At 46.4% G+C, this 17613-nt stretch overlaps 1 protein-coding gene across 7 annotated transcripts in view; it reads right to left on the bottom strand.

Annotated features, from left to right (window-relative positions):
* LOC310753785 (integrator complex subunit 6-like) overlaps positions 1-17613 on the bottom strand; it is a 121653-nt gene that overhangs the window by 102000 nt on the left and 2040 nt on the right. Inside the window, exon 1 of one of the 7 annotated variants that reach the window (XM_083595128.1) lies at positions 5187-5335. The exons of the other annotated variants lie outside the window; for them this stretch is intronic. The gene's annotated coding sequence lies outside the window, so the exon portion shown is untranslated. Of the gene's footprint in view, positions 1-5186; positions 5336-17613 lie in introns of those variants that run through there. 7 annotated transcript variants of the gene reach the window in all.

The following is a 17613-nucleotide window of genomic DNA, read 5'->3' on the forward strand; positions in this document are numbered from 1 at the left end:
CTTGCGGAGAGTTGCCTGCATGCCAAAGGCTGGGCGTGCTGAGCTCAGCGTGCCCAGACTTCGCACAGCTCTCCGCAATGCACGGGAGCCCGGCGTTGGGCTCCCGCAGCTTGCGGAGAGTTGCCTGCATGCAAAAGGCTGGGCGCGCTGAGCTCAGGGCGCCCAGACTTCGCACGGCTTGTGGAGATTTTCCTGCATGCTGAAGGCTGGGCGCGCTGAGCTCAGCGCGCCCAGACTTCGCGCGGCTCTCCGCAAGGCGCGGGAGCCCGGCGCTGGGCTCCCACAGCTTGCGGAGAGTTGCCTGTTCTGAGGGCTGGGGGGGGGGGGGGGAATAATTTTTTTCCTTTATTTCCCCCCCAAAAAACTAGGTGCGCCTTACGGGACGGTGCATCCTATAGGGCGAAAAATACGGTATATCTCCACAATTTCAACCCCATATGGCGACAAATTAACAAAGACCTCAGGAAATGGAACAACACCAACTTCACCCTCTCAAACAAAATTGCCATGATCAAAATGATCACCCTCCCAAAATTAACCCGCCTATTCCAAACCCTCCCAATCTGGATTCCCTCAACCCAACTTTGCAAATGGCAGAAAAAGTACACTTGTTTTCTCACACAAAAAGCCCAGAATACACCCCAAACACCTGCACCTCCCCTCAGGAGAATGGGGAATCCCCAACATAAAATTATACTACATCGCCAACCAATTGTGCCACATAATTCCATACATTCTAGAAGATGAGACGAGAGAATGGCTACACTTGGAGAGAAACATAATCGAAAACACCCCCACCACAGCATACCCATTGTCAGGGACCGTGCTGAGGAGGGCTGCACCAAAGAGGAATGGTGAGAGCCCCCCCCCCCCCCCGCTCAGGTTCCTGAATCTTCCCAGGATCAGTGGGACAGTACAGATTTGGAACAGTGGTTTGCAGAGAGACATAGTTCAGAAGACAGAAGTTGGAAAGAACTGGGTGGTGAACAGCTAGGATGAGAAGAACTGGGAGAGAGAGAGTGAACAGACTCACTGTCACTAGAAAGTGTCCATCCACTCAGTCCAAGGTCAAGGAGAGCAGATAAGGTGGCAGAACAGAAAGCGCAGTGGTTGCAAGATCAGGAAGTGACGGGGATGACTAGGGGGGAAGTGGGTGGAACCCTTAATTGCAAGCACCTTCATCCCTAGGAATAGATTCTTTGTTCTCTCACTGTAATCATTAAAATTTCTAACTGGTAAGAGACTCCTTTTGCTTTGTTCTGCTTCTCTACTGCCAAAGAGGGGTGAGGAAGCAGACACCCTGAAGCCCGACACCCATTCCTCCAAAGTAAACTCAGGAAAGTCACCACAACGCTAAACAGATTCACCAAGACCATGCTTAAATCATGGAAGGGAAAAGTAGGCAAACTGTTCCCAACACCATCCCCACTAATCCCTTTGGCTCATCACCCACTATTTCACCACACAGCACAAAACTTCCAGATAAAAACCTGGCAAGCCAAAGATCTATATTGCCTAACAGACTTCTACAAAAGAAACAAACCCGTTGCTAACTTGGAAGATGTTTAGCAGTGCCAGTTCTGGGGTGGCTTCTAATACCTGTTTAGCTATTTTGCATGCTTCTTGTATGATTGCTGTCCAGAAGAGCTGAATCTCTACCATTTTCGTGAGGTTCCTGGGCATATCAGTGCCAGTTTCCATGGTGTTAGGTACCATGTGTAAGTGAGTTTCAGAGCAAGTTCTTTTCTTTTGGCTGAGATGGATTTAAAGGGAGGTTTAGATCACATTCTAATCTAGTGGTTCCCAATTAGCTAATTATTGAGGACCCCCTATTTTTCAAAACCCAAGCCACGAACCCCCTACTTTTGAAAATGTTGATAATTCTATGGTAATTACCTCTGCAAAGCAATTTTTTGAACAAAATGTGGGGTAGCCCCTAATAAGCAAAGGATTTTAGGTATACTAAAAAATCAGACTACAACTGAGCGATATCTGGTTTTCAACATTGTGATATAAAGGTAAAGGTACCCCTGCCCGTCAGGGCCAGTCGTGACCGACTCTAGGGTTGCGCGCTCATCTCGCTCAAGAGGCCGGGAGCCAGCGCTGTCCGAAGACACTTCCGGGTCACGTGGCCAGCATGACGAAGCTGCATCTGGTGAGCCAGCACCAGCGCCGCACACGGAAACACCGTTTACCTTCCCGCTAGAAAGCGGTCCCTATTTATCTACTTGCACTTAGGAGTGCTTTCGAACTGCTAGGTGGGCAGGAGCTGGGACCGAACGACGGGAGCTCACCCCGCCGCGCGGGGATTCGAACCGCCAACCTTTCGATCAGCAAGTCCTAGGCACTGTGGTTTAACCCACAGCGCCACCCGCGGTCCCCAAACATTGTGATATATCAGCAACTAAACATTGCGATATTCAGATATATCACAATGTCTGAAATTGGAGATCAGGTATGAGGATGAGGGAAGGAGCAGCCACAGAGATCGGATGGGTGGGGGAGGAGGAGGAGAAGCAGAATCACCTCCACTGCATGGTTTGAGTAGGAGGGGATGGGGTGTGCATCAAACCGCTGTCATCAAACTGTGATCCACTTTGGCTGCTGCTTTCCTGCTGAGAAAAGCTGCTCCACCTCAGTGCCAGGGGAAGGTAGTGCCACAGTGCCTTGAAGTGAGGCTGATCAGCTGTCCTGTTTTCCCTCAACATGAGGGAAGGATGCAGCATTATCGGCTGCCCTGGTCTCCCTCAGTATGAGGCATGAGGGAAGGCAGCTCAGATCAGCAGCGTTATCGGCGAAGAGCGATATATTTCTGCGTACTGCCAGGTTAAAATCATTATTGCAGTGCCAATATATTTTGGCCAATATATTGAAAAATCGCACAGTGCTAAAACAGAACATAGAATTTGTGATATTACCATGCAAAAATGACAAAAAAATTGGGTGGGGTTAATTTCGTAGTCTATGTCGTCTTTTTATTATTGCGTCGAGGGGGTTTGTGGGGCTTTGGAGTAGTATTTTGCATATTGTGGATACCATCTCCTTGCTGTATTCCTTTGCTGTTAGAAGAAGGCTTTCAAAGGTGGTCAAGGGCCAAGTGTCAGCTGATTTTACTACTGGATTGTTTAAAAAGGCATGCAATTGGTAGCATGTTAGCCAGGGTGTCCCCTAGTTTGTCTTGTATTTCTTGTGTTATCCCACTAATCCCTTTGGCTCATCACCCACTATTCCACCACGCAGCACAAAACTTCCAGATAAAAACCTGGCAAGCCAAAGGCCTATATCATTTAGCAGATTTCTACAAAAATAACAAACCCATATTGACATAAGAAATACAAATACCCTAGCTAACACCACCAACTAAATGACTTCTTAAACAATTCAGTAGTAAAATCAGCAGCCACTAGGCCCTTGACCACCTTTGAAAACTTTCTCCCAATAGCAAAGGGACATGGAAAGGGGATGGCATCTACAATATACAAAATCTTGCTCCAAAACCCCACAAACCCCCTTGACACAATCAAAAACAATGGGAACACGACATAGGCTATGAAATAAACCCTACCCAATGAACTAGAATGTGGTCTAAACATCTCTTTAAATCCATCTCAGCCAAAAGAAGGGAACTCACTCTGAAACTTACCTACAGGTGGTACCTAACAACACGGAAACTGGCGCTGATACACCCAGGAACCTCACCAAAATGCTGGAGAGGCTGTACCTCTATAGGCACGTACCTCCACATGTGATGGGAATGTCCCAAAATCCAACCCTTTTGGACAACAGTCCTACAAGAAATAACCAAATAATTAAACAGGTATTAGAAGTCACCCCAGAACTGACCTTTTTGAACATTTTCCAAGACAATAATACCCACTCACGTTATAAAGAGCTTATAACCCACCTACTCTCAGCAGCCAGAAGCATCATAACCAGACACTGGAGAGACCTGTCTGCAGTGAACATGGACCACCCATATCAAACTGTATGGGGAAGAGCCTTACTAGAAAAGCTAACCAATAGACTGAAACTGACACAGGGACAAATAGAGGAGGATGCCTTCACTCTGGTAAAGCTCCCCTTTATCACCCAACAGGACAACAACAAGAACCCACAGATAGCATACAAATCAATATGGCTAACTTGAACCAACAGTCCCCCCCCCCACATACATGCAAACGAATCTCACTACAGCCAACCAAAGACAACCAATCAAACCCAAGGCCACCCCCAATCTCGCTCACTACCAAAGAACTATAACAAGTGACACTGACACAAAGACCCCACACATACGCTAAGCAGGGTGGATAAAAATCAATGATTTAAATAAAAAAAATTTTTAAAAAATGGATTTTTTAAAAAATAAAATGCTTTTGGAGGAAAAATATTTTTAAAGATAGTTTTCTATTAAAGTTACATTATAGTCCAAAGGCTATTCATCAGGAAATAAGGATTTGTTTTTAATTATGTAGCATAAGGCATTATATGCAATGTTTAAGTTTTTTGATAAATGAATTCCATTAATCCATTCACAATGTCATGCTCTTCCAGAGGTTTCTGTAAGATTATTTGGGGCAGTTTTTCTAATGAGAATATATTATCACAGATGCTTGTTTTCAAAAAGTTTTCAAAAGTGTGAATTTGTGTCTGCAGAGATAACATGCCTTTTCTTCACAGGAAACGTGTTATAAAATAAACATACAGGGCTGAGGAAAAAACCTTAATCCCACTGTTCCTTTGCAAATTTATATACACAGAATCAACCCCGTACCTCTTAAACGATAAGTTCCAAGAGGTTCAATGAACAGATTGTTTGGAGTGGAATAGATCTGCACAAGTAGCTAAGTGTGAAGCAGTAAAAATGAAAGCGCAACCTTCTGAGCAGAATACGCCACAAGTCTTGGGATCTCAGACTTGAGGCAAGTGCTGAAGGCACTTCAGGGCTGGCAGCCTCTTCCCAATCCCACTGGGTTCCAACAACTGCGCTCACACTTAACTGTGCAGAATAGGCACCTGAATGTAGAAGCAAATCCAAAGGGGGGGTGGGGAGGTGGAAATAGTAGCTGGGATCTGTAAGTCCTTGGTGAGACCTTGAAGTGCTTGCCAGTCAACTAATAAAAGTTGACTGGTTCTAGGCCCTTTTTCCCAGGGCTCGCCCGACATTGTCCAAGCAATAAAGTCTTTACCTGGAACTTCAGTCCTGCGGCAGGAATCCCTGAAGTTCTCTGCTCCAGTCCTTGGTTCCCCTTTTCCAGCTTTCCACCAGCCTGTTTCTCCTCAGCCTGCTCTTTCTGCAAGCCTCTTCCAGCCCAGGCCTACCAACTGTATCTCTCCTCCCCCCTCCCCCCAAGAAAAAGTACAGCAGAAAAGTTGTCCAAATATAAATTGTTAACTTATTAAACCTCACAATAATTTCAGAATTATCTCTCTATGTATTTCTAATAATATAACCAAATCAGTAATTTTTGATATAACTGTAAAAACTACTGTGAAAATTTATTATTCCAAAAATGAAGCCTTATACTGTACCAACAAGAATGAGTCTGTCTGAAAAAAAAGATTTAAATCAAGCCTGACTAGTGATTTAAATCACTTTGATTTAAATCAAATCCACCCTGACAGTAAGTAAAAGAATATAAGCTTTACCACCCCATCTCCTATCCCCCTTTCCCCAACCTTTTACAACGACCACCATATACATATTGTATATGTGTTATGTAAATATTGTGCTGGAAGGATTTGAACTCACTTTTAACAAAAGAAAGAAAGTGCCCTTCCACTCTAGCCTTAACAATCACACACGCACACCATTGTTCAAAACTGGGATAAAAAAGGTAGGAGCCATATGGCTCCTGGGACCTGGGTTGTGGGTGCCAAAAAAGAATATCTAGTCGCCATTTTAATTGTATTAATTTATTTCTTCACACTGACTTTCTTTTTAAGCGCATGTGCAGGAAAATGAACTGTATAGTTCCTCACTTATTCCATAAATAGTTATTATTTCTTTTCCAGAATAAGACTGATTTTCCTTTTCTCTGATTTCTTTTTAAATATAATGTTCTAACTGTTCGGAAAATTAATATTATATGGGTGTTATGGGGCAAGTGGGGGCAGACACAATCAAAACATTTGGAAGTTCAAATGCATCGTTGAGGCATTCAGGCTAAAGCATCAACAATACATAGAATTTCTTTTTCTATTTTTGCCTTCAAGAACAAGGTTTGCATATAGTATAGATTCCTTGCATGAATTTGAAACTGCTTTGGTAATCACAGGCAGGAACAAGGAATTACACAGAATGATGTAACCCTGAGTGGTGTTTGAAGACATACATGAAACCTGCAAGCACAGAGAAAACTCATGAAACCCAAGAGCTTAATTTTGGGATGCAACCCCCAATGGACAGCCTGAATGTAAAGTGCAAATTGTTTTGATTTTTTTATGTTACAAAAACTTTAATAAACATTGCCTAGCGATGGTATAGGAGTAATTAAAAACATAGAAAAACAACAGTACAGGCTTTGTGTGCTGCTGCAGCCCTCTTTAGGACATGGAGGATGGCTGGGCTTAGCAGCCTGAGGGGACTGCGCTCTCGCTCTTTCCTCCTTACTTTTTTTTTAAGGCACATTAAAAAATAATTTTTAAAAGGCACATTCTGGCAGTGCTCAGAACTCAGAGAAAGAGGGAGGCTACAGAAAGAAGAAGCTGCAGAGCAGCATTGAGCCGAGAGGAGGGAAAAAGTAGATTATTGGGTGTAGGGATATCGCGGAGTGGGGAGTGGGGTCCGGAGGGAGCACACTTCCCCACCAGCAGGCAGCCACAGTCTGCCTGCACGCGTGACCCTGGGGTGCAGGGAACCCCCCCCCCCCAGACAAGCCACAGCTGTCTGGTACATCGTTCCACCTCTGCATGACCTTTTGCGATCTCAGCAGTTTGCGGTGTCCTGTCTGTAATCCTTTTCCACGAGACTTTTGTCTCCTACGTCATACACTGTGCAAGGGGAAAATGACGCTGTGGAACAGGTGCCAAAATAGCTTAGTACCACCCCACGATTTCGGGACGGAAGATGTGTAAAGGTCACAGCCCAAAAATGTCTTTGCCTGGCTTGCATATTTGTCTTAATAAAAAGAGGCTCCACAGGAATGGTGGTAGCTCGCTCGCTCGCTTCAGACCACCTGTGCGCAGCTCACATCATGATCAACACCTTTCTTGGGCCTTCAACTTCATCTGGCGCCCAACGTCTCTGGGGCTAGACTACTCACTTCGCTCGGCTTGAGCTACAGACGCGTCCTCGCATCCTCTATAAGGATCCCGGTGAGTATACAAGGGAAGGAAAGATGGGGGGGTTCCCTTTCTGTCCAGCAGCTGAAGCATCGTAAAGATCTTCAGTATTTGCTCTCAAAAGCACGGCATCTCTATTCCTCCAAAGCACTTGATGCTCTCTTGAAGGAAATCGATGCCCGGTGTCCCTGGTATCCAGAGTCCCCGGCTCAGGGACTGGGAGCAAATAGGGCAGACCCTGCACTCGGCGCCACGATCGCCAGTGCAACTGCTTCAAACGTGGCACTTCTGCAGAGATGCGATTCAGCAGTTTGGCCCTGCAGAAGTTCAGCCTGTTCTTTCTCTTATCAACCCTTCTGTTTCTCCCACCCTGACGAGGGTGGTGGTCGCAGTTCCGCTGAGCCTGGCTTGTACGCAGCCAGCGCCTGAGAAACCAACAGCTGCAGCTGTGGTTTTCCAGGGTTCTCAGCAATCCTCTCTGGTATCTCAACCCAAAAAACTTTCTTCTGATACTTCATTTCAGCCCTCAAGTCTGCCTGGCTTGGCAGATCCAGCGGTGCCTTTTGAGTCGGTAAAGGCTCAGAAGCCAAATCTCGCTGCTGAAGAGCAAATGGTTAAGGAGGCAAAAGCATCTTTTCACCTAACTGTGGAAGAGCTTGCTGACCTAACTATGCTGAGTCCGGCCGCAAGGGCACCGGACGCTCAGGACCAACAAGTTAGCTGTTGGGACCCTCTGCCTTATTCTGTAATCAGAAAGGTGGAAAAAGCCGATAATGAATTGGCTTTGACCAGTACCTATGGACTGGAGGAGGATGAGTCCTCAAACTTTGTATTGATTCCTGATGATCAGAAAGCTGTAATGAACATGCTCTTGAATCCTGACCAATTTGACATTTGGCTTAGTAAATTTCGCCAAGCTGCAGAGCATCAAGCCCGTACGCATGCTGCCCAAAGCCTTCTCCTTGAATATCTGGCAGGAGGAGCACAGTCTAGTACTTTGGACAGGCAAAGTCAGCTGCCTCAAAAGTGTTTTCCCTTAACTGCTGCATGCGATTTGCAGGCATTTAAGAAAGTCGTTGTGAACCTGCAAACTCAATTGCTACAGAAAAAGTTTCCTGTGATTTCTGCATGCACCCTACATGCCCTTCAAGCCCATAAAGCTAGTCTGCTTGCAGGTGCTGTGTGTTACCCAGGGAACAGCCAGTAATCGGGTCACCCTCTGACCCAGGACCAAAAAAGGGGGAATGTTTTCCTGTTCAGATAGCCCCACAGCCAGTAAACATCTTTGAAAAACCAGCCACCAACGGCAGTGCGGGGCTGAATTTACTTATGAATTTACTGAGTTTAATTATGCAGGAAGACATCATTTTCATTTGCCTGGGGAGGCTCATCTCATTCCCATTTCAGACCAGGGAGCATCTTTCCCCTGGAACTGTGGGTTTGAGCCTCCACCAGTCCCACACAATCTCTGCAAAAGGGACAACTGGTTCTGTCTACATAGGCATTTTCAGAACACAAGCATGGCCACAAGACTCTGCTAAGGGGAGTCTGTTGCATAGCTACGTTTTTTCTGTGCTGGCGGCTGCAGACAGCTCACTGAGAAGGGGGGTTTCCACCCTTCCGGCTTCTTCTATAGTTGTGCTTTACAGAAGCCAAATTCAAACCTTGAAATCATGTCTGATTTTGTCTCAGCGTTGCCCTTAAAAGTGGCTGACGCAAGAGCCTATTTGGATGGACCAATGACCAATCTCAGGGCAAAAATTAAATGCTTTGTATGCCCTGGTAGCAGAGCAACTTAAAGTTCCGACTAGGTCCTGAAATCTGCTCCTGCTTACCCAATTAGAATTTCCCAAACCTTTATAAGTTACCCACTGCACAATTGCAGCCTCTGCTTGAGTTGCTAAGAGAAGCAAAAGCCCTTTCAGAGGGTATTTCCATAACCGCTAGACAGCACTAAGAGGGAGAAGTTTGCTTTTTCACCATCCCTGTGCTAAACAATAAATGCCTCACAGGCACAGCGCTTATAGATAGACCAGTCACTGTTAGACCTTGCATTTAGCGATCTTACACACCGCACACACATTCCCACAGCCACGCTGTACGTCCCACGAACACAAAAAACAGTCTACATTATAAGATGGCTTAACCTTGCCTCCACTCATCCCCAAAAATAAGCTTCCACATTGAAGCTGTGGCAGATCTCATTGGAACGATCTCCAGCATTACAGCTCACTGGCTCCGATCCAGTCTATTGCATTACCCTTTCACAAAACAATTGTACCCTAGGTGCAGTATTCTGAACTTTGGCAAATTGCTCTCAGAGTTTGTAAGAAAATATTTTAACTTACCCAAGAAAGTTTGCCTTGCCTGTCACCTACGCATTCCTTCTCAGACTTCGCCAACTCTGTGGCTCAGCACCCATCCCCCAAGCCATCTACTGACAGGGCACGGGGGAGGGGGGGGGCTGGTGTGTGAACCAACTTCCTGGAACTGTAGAGTGATGTATTTTAAATTGTTCCACCTCAACTTGTTTCCCTCTCCTCAATGAGCGGAAATTGCTGTTTTGATTTTAGTTTTCTGAACTTTTCAGCCACACCCTGCAAATTGGTGTTGGACTCACAATGTGCCTATTCAATTGATTCATTGATTGCCAATAGCTGAAATCATGCATCTAATAGATTAAAATCTTATTTGAGTCTTTTTCTTTTTTTGCTGTGTGTGTCTCATCAGCTAGCATGCTGTAAGTTTTTTGTAGCTAACCATATCCTGCACAACCTGCACAGCTTACTCTCTGCAGGAAATGAGAGGCGGATGCACCTCTGCGTAACTTGGCAACCATGCTTGTTCAGACTTGGTAGAAGTTATGATGTTTTCTTTTTTCAGCTACCGGGGAAAAAAACCTGTTAGCTGAACAATTTCGTTTACTGCCAGCCAGAGCCCGGCTAGCTCAGTCGGTAGAGCATGAGACCTTTTAATCTCAAGGCTTCCTCACATTGCTTCACAATCTCAGGCATTCTCATATGCTGTGACTCCTAGCGACACAGAAGCATCGCACTTGTGGCCAAGGGACTGTGTATTTTTAAGCCATATTCCACAGTCCATGTTGCACTTGAAACCTTTTCAAGGTTCATAACAACTCAAAAGGTTGCACAGCAAATGATTGCTTGTATGCTCTTATGGGCCAAGCCCAAACGCTTAACAGTGCTGCTTTTTGTTATCTGTTTATTGCTCACATCTTTTCAAGGAATCCTGCCTCCAATAGGGTACTTCTCTTACCCACAGTAGTTCCTGTAATTCCACAGGTTAAACAAGTGTGGAATGGGCCAATTGCTCCCTGAAGACACTTTTGGAAAACATTAGGAAAGGGGGAGAAGTGTAGGCCCTAGGCAACATCCAGCATAATTTAAACACTTTGCGGTTTTTCATTTAACCATTTTGCCTTTGATTCAGACAGGTTTGCACCAGCAGACAGACGTCTCCACAAATCCAAGGACCTCGAGCTAACAAACTTTTATATCAACAGCTACTGGATCTGCAGCGGACCTGAAGTGGCGTGGCCTTGTGGCCCCTGACCACCTGGGGGCGGGTCTATGCTTTATTTTCTACCCCTACAGGTTTCCTGTGAGTTCCAGTTCGGTGTGTGCAATTCGCTCTCCAGCATGGTCTGGCATCATGTCCTGACCAGTCCGGCTCCAGTCCGAGCTCCAAACTTCCAGCTTCCTATGGGAGATGCCAGTAAAGCGCCACCCGAGACGTAGTACCACCGAGTACAGACCGGGAAGAAGTCGCTTCAGTCACTTGGGCGACATCAATCCCTTGTTCCTGTTGGACAATATCAGCTCTCTTGAGCCTGAACAACCAGAGACATTTCCTAACTGACTGCTGCCATATATTTGCCCAACTTGCTGCCGACTAGCCTGAACAACCAGAGACATTTCCTCACAGACTTGCTGCCATATATTTGCCTAACTTGCTGATGACTCCATGCTGTTTCTTTTCATGCCATACCTACCTTTGCCAATGAAGGCTTTGACAATCTGTGGCTGACCTCCTGATCTTCTATGACTCAAACACATCTTCACCTATGCTGTAATGTTTCCAACCTGCCTTATTTGCTACTATTGTTGTGTGCAATATTTTCCCACTATTTTACAGCTCTACAAAGTTCGCTCTGGTCCCGGCGTCATGGCACTCTCTGCTCCTGATTCAAATTCGGCTTAACACCTTACTCCCGGCATTATAAACTCCTCCAATTTGGAGTAAGCCCGGCTTTACACACACGGCACGGGTGGACTCGGGATCTGCTCTTTGATAGACAGAAAAGGGGAGATGTAGGGATATCGCGGAGTGGGGAGTGGGGTCCGGAGGGAGCACACTTCCCCACCAGCAGGCAGCCACAGTCTGCCTGCACGCGTGACCCTGGGGTGCAGGGAACCCCCCCCCCCAGACAAGCCACAGCTGTCTGGTACATCGTTCCACCTATGTCTGACCTTTTGCGATCTCAGCAGTTTGCGGTGTCCTGTCTGTAACCCTTTTCCATGAGACGTTTGTCTCCATTCGTCATACACTGGGCAAGGGGAAAATGACGCCGTGGAACAGGTGCCAAAATAACCTTGTACTACCCCACGATTTTGGGACTGAAGATGTGTAAAGGTCACAGCCCAAAAATGTATCTGCCTGGCTTGCATATTTGTCTCAATAAAAAGAGGCTCCACAGGAATGGTGGTAGCTCGCTCGCTCGCTTCAGACCACCTGTGCGCAGCTCACATGATGATCAACACCTGTCTTGAGCCTTCACTTCAATTGGGAGAAGCGGAGTCTCTCCTTTTGCAGCCGACCACTTCCTTCTCTCTTCCAGTCACCTCCTTCCTACCCCTGCACAACAAGCAGTTGTGCCTCTTTTACTTGCCAGCACCTTGATGCCCCCCATTGGCTCTGAGCTGCACTTAACAACGCAATGTCAGCCCAAGCTCAGAGAGACCAAAACATGTAGGTAAAAAAAAAAACTTTGCTTCCACACTGCTGTATGAAACAGCTGGCTGGCAGCAGCAGACTCTGCTAGAAAGCTACTGCATAAGCCAACTCCTCCCTGCTGTGAGGCAAGCAGAGACAATTCAATCAGACAGCAACAGCCACTTTTTTAGAGAGAGAGCCTGCAATTTTCTCAGTCGCCACAGATGGCAACAAAACTTCTCAAAGTGCTCAGAATCTGCAAATTCCATGTCACAAAATGCAACTAGCGCCCCCTAGTTTTAAACCCTGACACACACCCAGTTGAAGTCCCCAATCCATGTATGTTTTACTTGGGAGGAAATCCCATTGAACTGCTGGGATTTACTTCAGAGTAGAAGACAGCATCCAGATCAGGATTGGAAACAACCCTTTTCCCCCAAATGGTGCTCAAATTGATTTTTTTGTTTCTTATCAGAAACTGGGATAGGAAAGCTAGGAGAAATTATTATTATTGTCTCAAAGAATTAAGGGGTTTCCTATTCATCATCTCCCTCCCTCCCTCCCTCCCTCTCACATACACACACTTGTGAAACACACACATAGAAAATCACATGATTGCAACCTCAAAAGCAGCTGCCACCCCAGTAGCGCCCTAAAGAAATCTACAGCCGATTACTCCATGAAAACACAGATTGTGGAAAGAGGGGGAACACAGAGCATAATCTGGACTCTTAATTTTTTTTTAGGGAGTAGCTCTCAAAACGCAACCAATCACCCCTCAGCTATGATGTACTACAAGCATTAAATGCCAGTCCTGCCCCCCTGTGAGGAATGAGGATGTTGCTTTCTTAGACTGGAGATATTTAGAGCCAGTCAGTCCCTTCTCCCTCCTCTAGAAAAGCCTTGCGCAATCTCTCCAGCCGCGGGAGGCTGTGCAAGGCTAAAGAGGAAGCCCGGGCAGCGAGCGCGATCCATCCCGCGGGAGGCTGCACAAGGCTAAAGAAGCCAACTTTTTAAAAATCTCTCTATCTCTACCTCTTTTTCTTTTTTCGTCCTTTCTCCACCCCCTTATTTTCCTCTGGATCAGTGTTTTTATCTAGATTAACGTTTTAGTTTGGAGGGGGGGATATTATAAAAAAGGAAACTTTGCAGCTTTTATTTTAGTATACAATAAAAACAGATTAAACAAAACACAAGAGAAGGAACTAGCATAGAAGAAGAGGAGCAAAGGGAGAGAGGGAGGATACAAAGCCATTTACCAGAGGTAGATCTTAACCCTTGCCTCACCTGGGAGCTTCTCTGGGCAGGAATTCCCCCGGCTTAAGTGGGGTGGGGGAAGAGTGGCAGGTAGGGGGGTACCTACCTAGACACTGAAGCCACATGTCTCTCCAATGAAAATTGGGAGTGGGCATTGTGTGAAGTGGCTGTGGATCTCCTGCCGCAGAAGTGTAGGACTGTATAGAGTTGGGAGGGCCACCCGAGGGTCATCTAGCCCAGCCCCCTCACAATGTAGGAATCACAGCTAAAGAACGCCAGGCAGATGGTCCCCCAACTGCTGCTTAAAAGCCTCCAGTGGTGGAGACCCCAAACAACTTCCGAGGTCACAGAATTGCAGGGTTGGAAGGGAACCCCAGGAGTCATCTAGTCCAGCCCCGATGGACAGAGGGCACGATCCATCCCGTTGTGCAAGGCTAAAGATGCTGCTCAAGGCTAAAGAGGAAGCGTGCACCCTGTCCGTTGCTCTTTGGGGCTGGGGGGGGATAATATTTTTCCCCTTGATTTCCCCCTCTAAAAACTAGGTGCGTCCTATGGTCCAGTGCGTCCAATAGAGCGAAAAATACGGTAGGTGGTCGTGATAGGCTGTAAACCTTGTAGTACCCTGCCAATGGGGAGACAAGGGAGGGAACCTGCGCTTCAGGTATAGGGAATATAACCTTATGCTTTGCCAAAGCTGGAGTGTGCCTTCTTTGGACACCCCCTCTTGAAAAAACATACTGTATTCAATAAACTCTTTGCTGCTTCACCAATTTTGTTCAGATTGTATTTTAAGGAGCGAGATTAAGGGACTTAGGACTCACTTCTTACATCTTACACCCCCACCCCCAAATGTTCTCCTATGGAGACAGCAGTAGGATGTGTACAGTCGTACCTTGGTTCTCGAACAGCTTAGTTGCTGAAAAAATTGGCTCCCAAACGCCGCAAAGCCAGAAGTGTTCCGGTTTGTGAACATTTTTCGGAAGCCGAACGTCCAACGCAGCTTCCGCTTGAGTGCAGGAAGCTCCTGCAGCCAATCAGAAGCTGCGCCTTGGTTTTCAAACCATTTCGGGAGTCGAACAGACTCCCAAAATGGATTAAGTTTGAGAACCAAGGTACCACTGTATGTCAAAAGACTCTTTTTGAGGTGGGGTGGGGGAAAGAGAATACTGTGAACAGAAGCCCACTGACCGTCTTTTTCCGCCCCCCACCCTGCAAGCATCTTCCAATAGCAATTAGAGATGGGGGCAAGCTAGCTGGGAAAATGTGCTCCAGGCTACCAGCCTGATTCCATTTACAGGGGAGTATGCCCCATCACGTTTAATAGGACTTACCGGTACTTCCAAATAAGCATGGTTAGGATTACAACAGGGAAAAAGCACTGTGACCTCGCCCTTCTCTCTATTTTTCCATCTCCTGCCCTCCCTCTCTATACCACCTGGAGAACAGGGTGGGGATCCGTCAAGGAGCTATCCTTCCTTGGAAGTTTTCAAGCAGAGGTTGGAAGGCTTAAGCTGTCATGGTTGCTTTAGCTGAGATTCCTGCATTGCAGGGGTTGGACTAGATGACCTTTGGGGTCCCTTCCAACTCTAAAATTCTATGATTCTATGAACAGACGTGTTCTGATTTGCCTTTCACACCTAGACACATATATGGAGAAACTCACTGTTTCTCATGAAATTAACTCCTAAATACTGTGCTTAGGATTGGGATATGTTCAGACACTCTTACTTGGAAGTAAGTGCCACAGAAAGACATCCAAGTGAAGCTGTTCAGGATATGATGCTGTGTAAATCACTTTCAGGGTTCCTCTCTCTTTTTCATGGGCTAATTCTTTTGTTTCCGGTGCCCTTCCTTCTTGGGTTAGATGGAAAGGTGGGGGAGGTTCTGCAGCTGACTAATATTATCCCTGTTTGCCTGTATTGATGTGAGATCTTGAGGCAGTGGCTGCTCCTGGCTCTCTCTCTCCCTCCAAGGCTCTGACTTGTCCTCCCTCCTTCCTTCCTTTGTTCTCCTCCCCTTTCCCTCTCTCTTTAAAAAGATTTCAAGGCACTGCTGGCCCAAGAGCAGCTGTTGAGCTCTTCAGAGGGAAAGCAAGTGCATGGGAAAGAAGGAAATAAAAGTCCACCACGCAGCTGAGGTAAACCGGCACCAGCAGGGACAGCACCCCTTCTCCCTATCTGCTAAAACCCATGGAACTGGCCAGCTCAGCAGCCACAATTATTGCAAGGCCTCAGTAAGAATAGTGGGACATCACATTTAATATTTATTCTATCAAATTCTTCAGCTGCCCTACTGATTTATTTTTAGTACTGTTTCTTGCCAATTTTGGGGGGCAGAAGGCAGGGCTGATGAGTTAAGAATTATTAATTCCTCTACTGCAGAAATGTCATGTCCAGCTACTCCCATTGAGGCATTGCAATAATTGCTATCTGGGTGCAAGTGGCATTTTAATAATTGCTCTGTTCCGCTTGGCTATTGAACTATTTATTTGCCATTGCTCCCTTATTCCATCAGTTGCTCAAAGTGGCACACTCCCTAACAAATACAGTGGTACCTCGGGTTAAGTACTTAATTCGTTCCGGAGGTTTGTTCTTAACCTGAAACTGTTCTTAACCTGAAGCACCACTTTAGCTAATGGGGCCTCCTGCTGCTGCTGCGCTGCCAGAGCACGATTTCTGTTCTCATCCTGAAGCAAAGTTCTTAACCTGAAGCACTATTTCTGGGTTAGTGGAGTGTGTAACCTGAAGCGTATGTAACCCGAGGTACCACTGTACCTTAGTAAGTTTTGAGTTTTTTTTAATATTAGACTTACTTAATTTTGCAGCAAGGAGACATCAGTTATCGTGTTAATGAAAACAAACTTTTATTATTACATAAGAAATGCCTACACCAGGGCGGTCCACCTTTTCATACCAAGTGGGCTGGAAGAGTACTTCAACACGGAACTCGTGGGCCACACACTGCCTTGTCACGTGAGGGTGGAGCAAAGCCAAAATTTGACTCACACTGACACACACACACACACACACACACACACTGCTGTCATGTTGCCTTCCCAAAGCTGGGTAAGTGAGGCGTTGGGCTTTGTTTGGGAAGGAGGTATGAGGGCTCTGGCAGGGTTGTGGAATCCTCCCACCTCCTTCCCAAAGCTGGGAAAGCGCCAATTAGGCTTTGGGAAGGAGGATGGAGGACTCAAAGGCCCCGTCAGAGCCTTCACACCTCCTCCCCAAAGCCCAGCACCTCACTTACCCAGCTTTGGGAAGGCAGCACATGGGCTGGGTGGCAGGTATCAAATGCTGCTGAGGGCCATCAAAAAAAGGCCTCAAGGGTCATGTGCACCGTGGCCTACACCATCTCCAGACAGAATATGCAAGCTGAACTGGAAAAACAGTAAGTGTCATCCTGGCCAGATTCAAATGCACTTTCCAGTGACAGATCCACTGGGACCAGCCAGCTCATTTAAGAGGCCAAAGCAGCAGAGGACACAGTAAGGCCAGAAGGATAAGAGCAAAAGCAATTTTGGAACGTCAAACACAAAACTTAGTGTTAGTGCCCATTACTTGCTGCCATTATACCGGTGCTTAAAAACCCATGCTTAAAACCCAGGCTTCACAATCAGCTTCTAAATAATCTTTCCCCCTACACTCCTTAGTTCAGCAGTTATCAACCAGGGAACTGCAGCTCCCTGGGGAGCCTTGAACAATTGTCAGGGGAGCCACAGGCAGCCCCAGCCTCCCTACCTCCCTCTTGCCTGGCGAGCAGCTTGGAAAAACTCCTGCACAGGGGCCATATCACCACACAGGGAGAGGGAAAATGCACACTTGTGGTATCTTTAGTAGACATCATAGGGAAGAGGATGGAGAACTCAACATGTGGATGCCATTTGGCAGGGAGGCCCCACATTGTTCTTCAGCTTTAGAACTACCTTCCCACTTGTGAGGCATGTGGAAAAAACCTGAAGCTTCCTTTTGGTGGTGGTAGAAATACAGAACCTTTGATATTTATACAAGTGCCTAATGCAGTATTGATGCTGCACAGGATTGGAATTGAATATGCTTCTGTATGCAGACTCAGTCTAACAAAATGGGGGGGGGGCACCTTGTAAATATGAACAGAAAATCT

Source organism: Podarcis filfolensis (genome assembly GCF_964270895.1).
Source record: "Podarcis filfolensis genome assembly, chromosome: W".
Lineage (NCBI taxonomy): Eukaryota > Metazoa > Chordata > Lepidosauria > Squamata > Lacertidae > Podarcis > Podarcis filfolensis.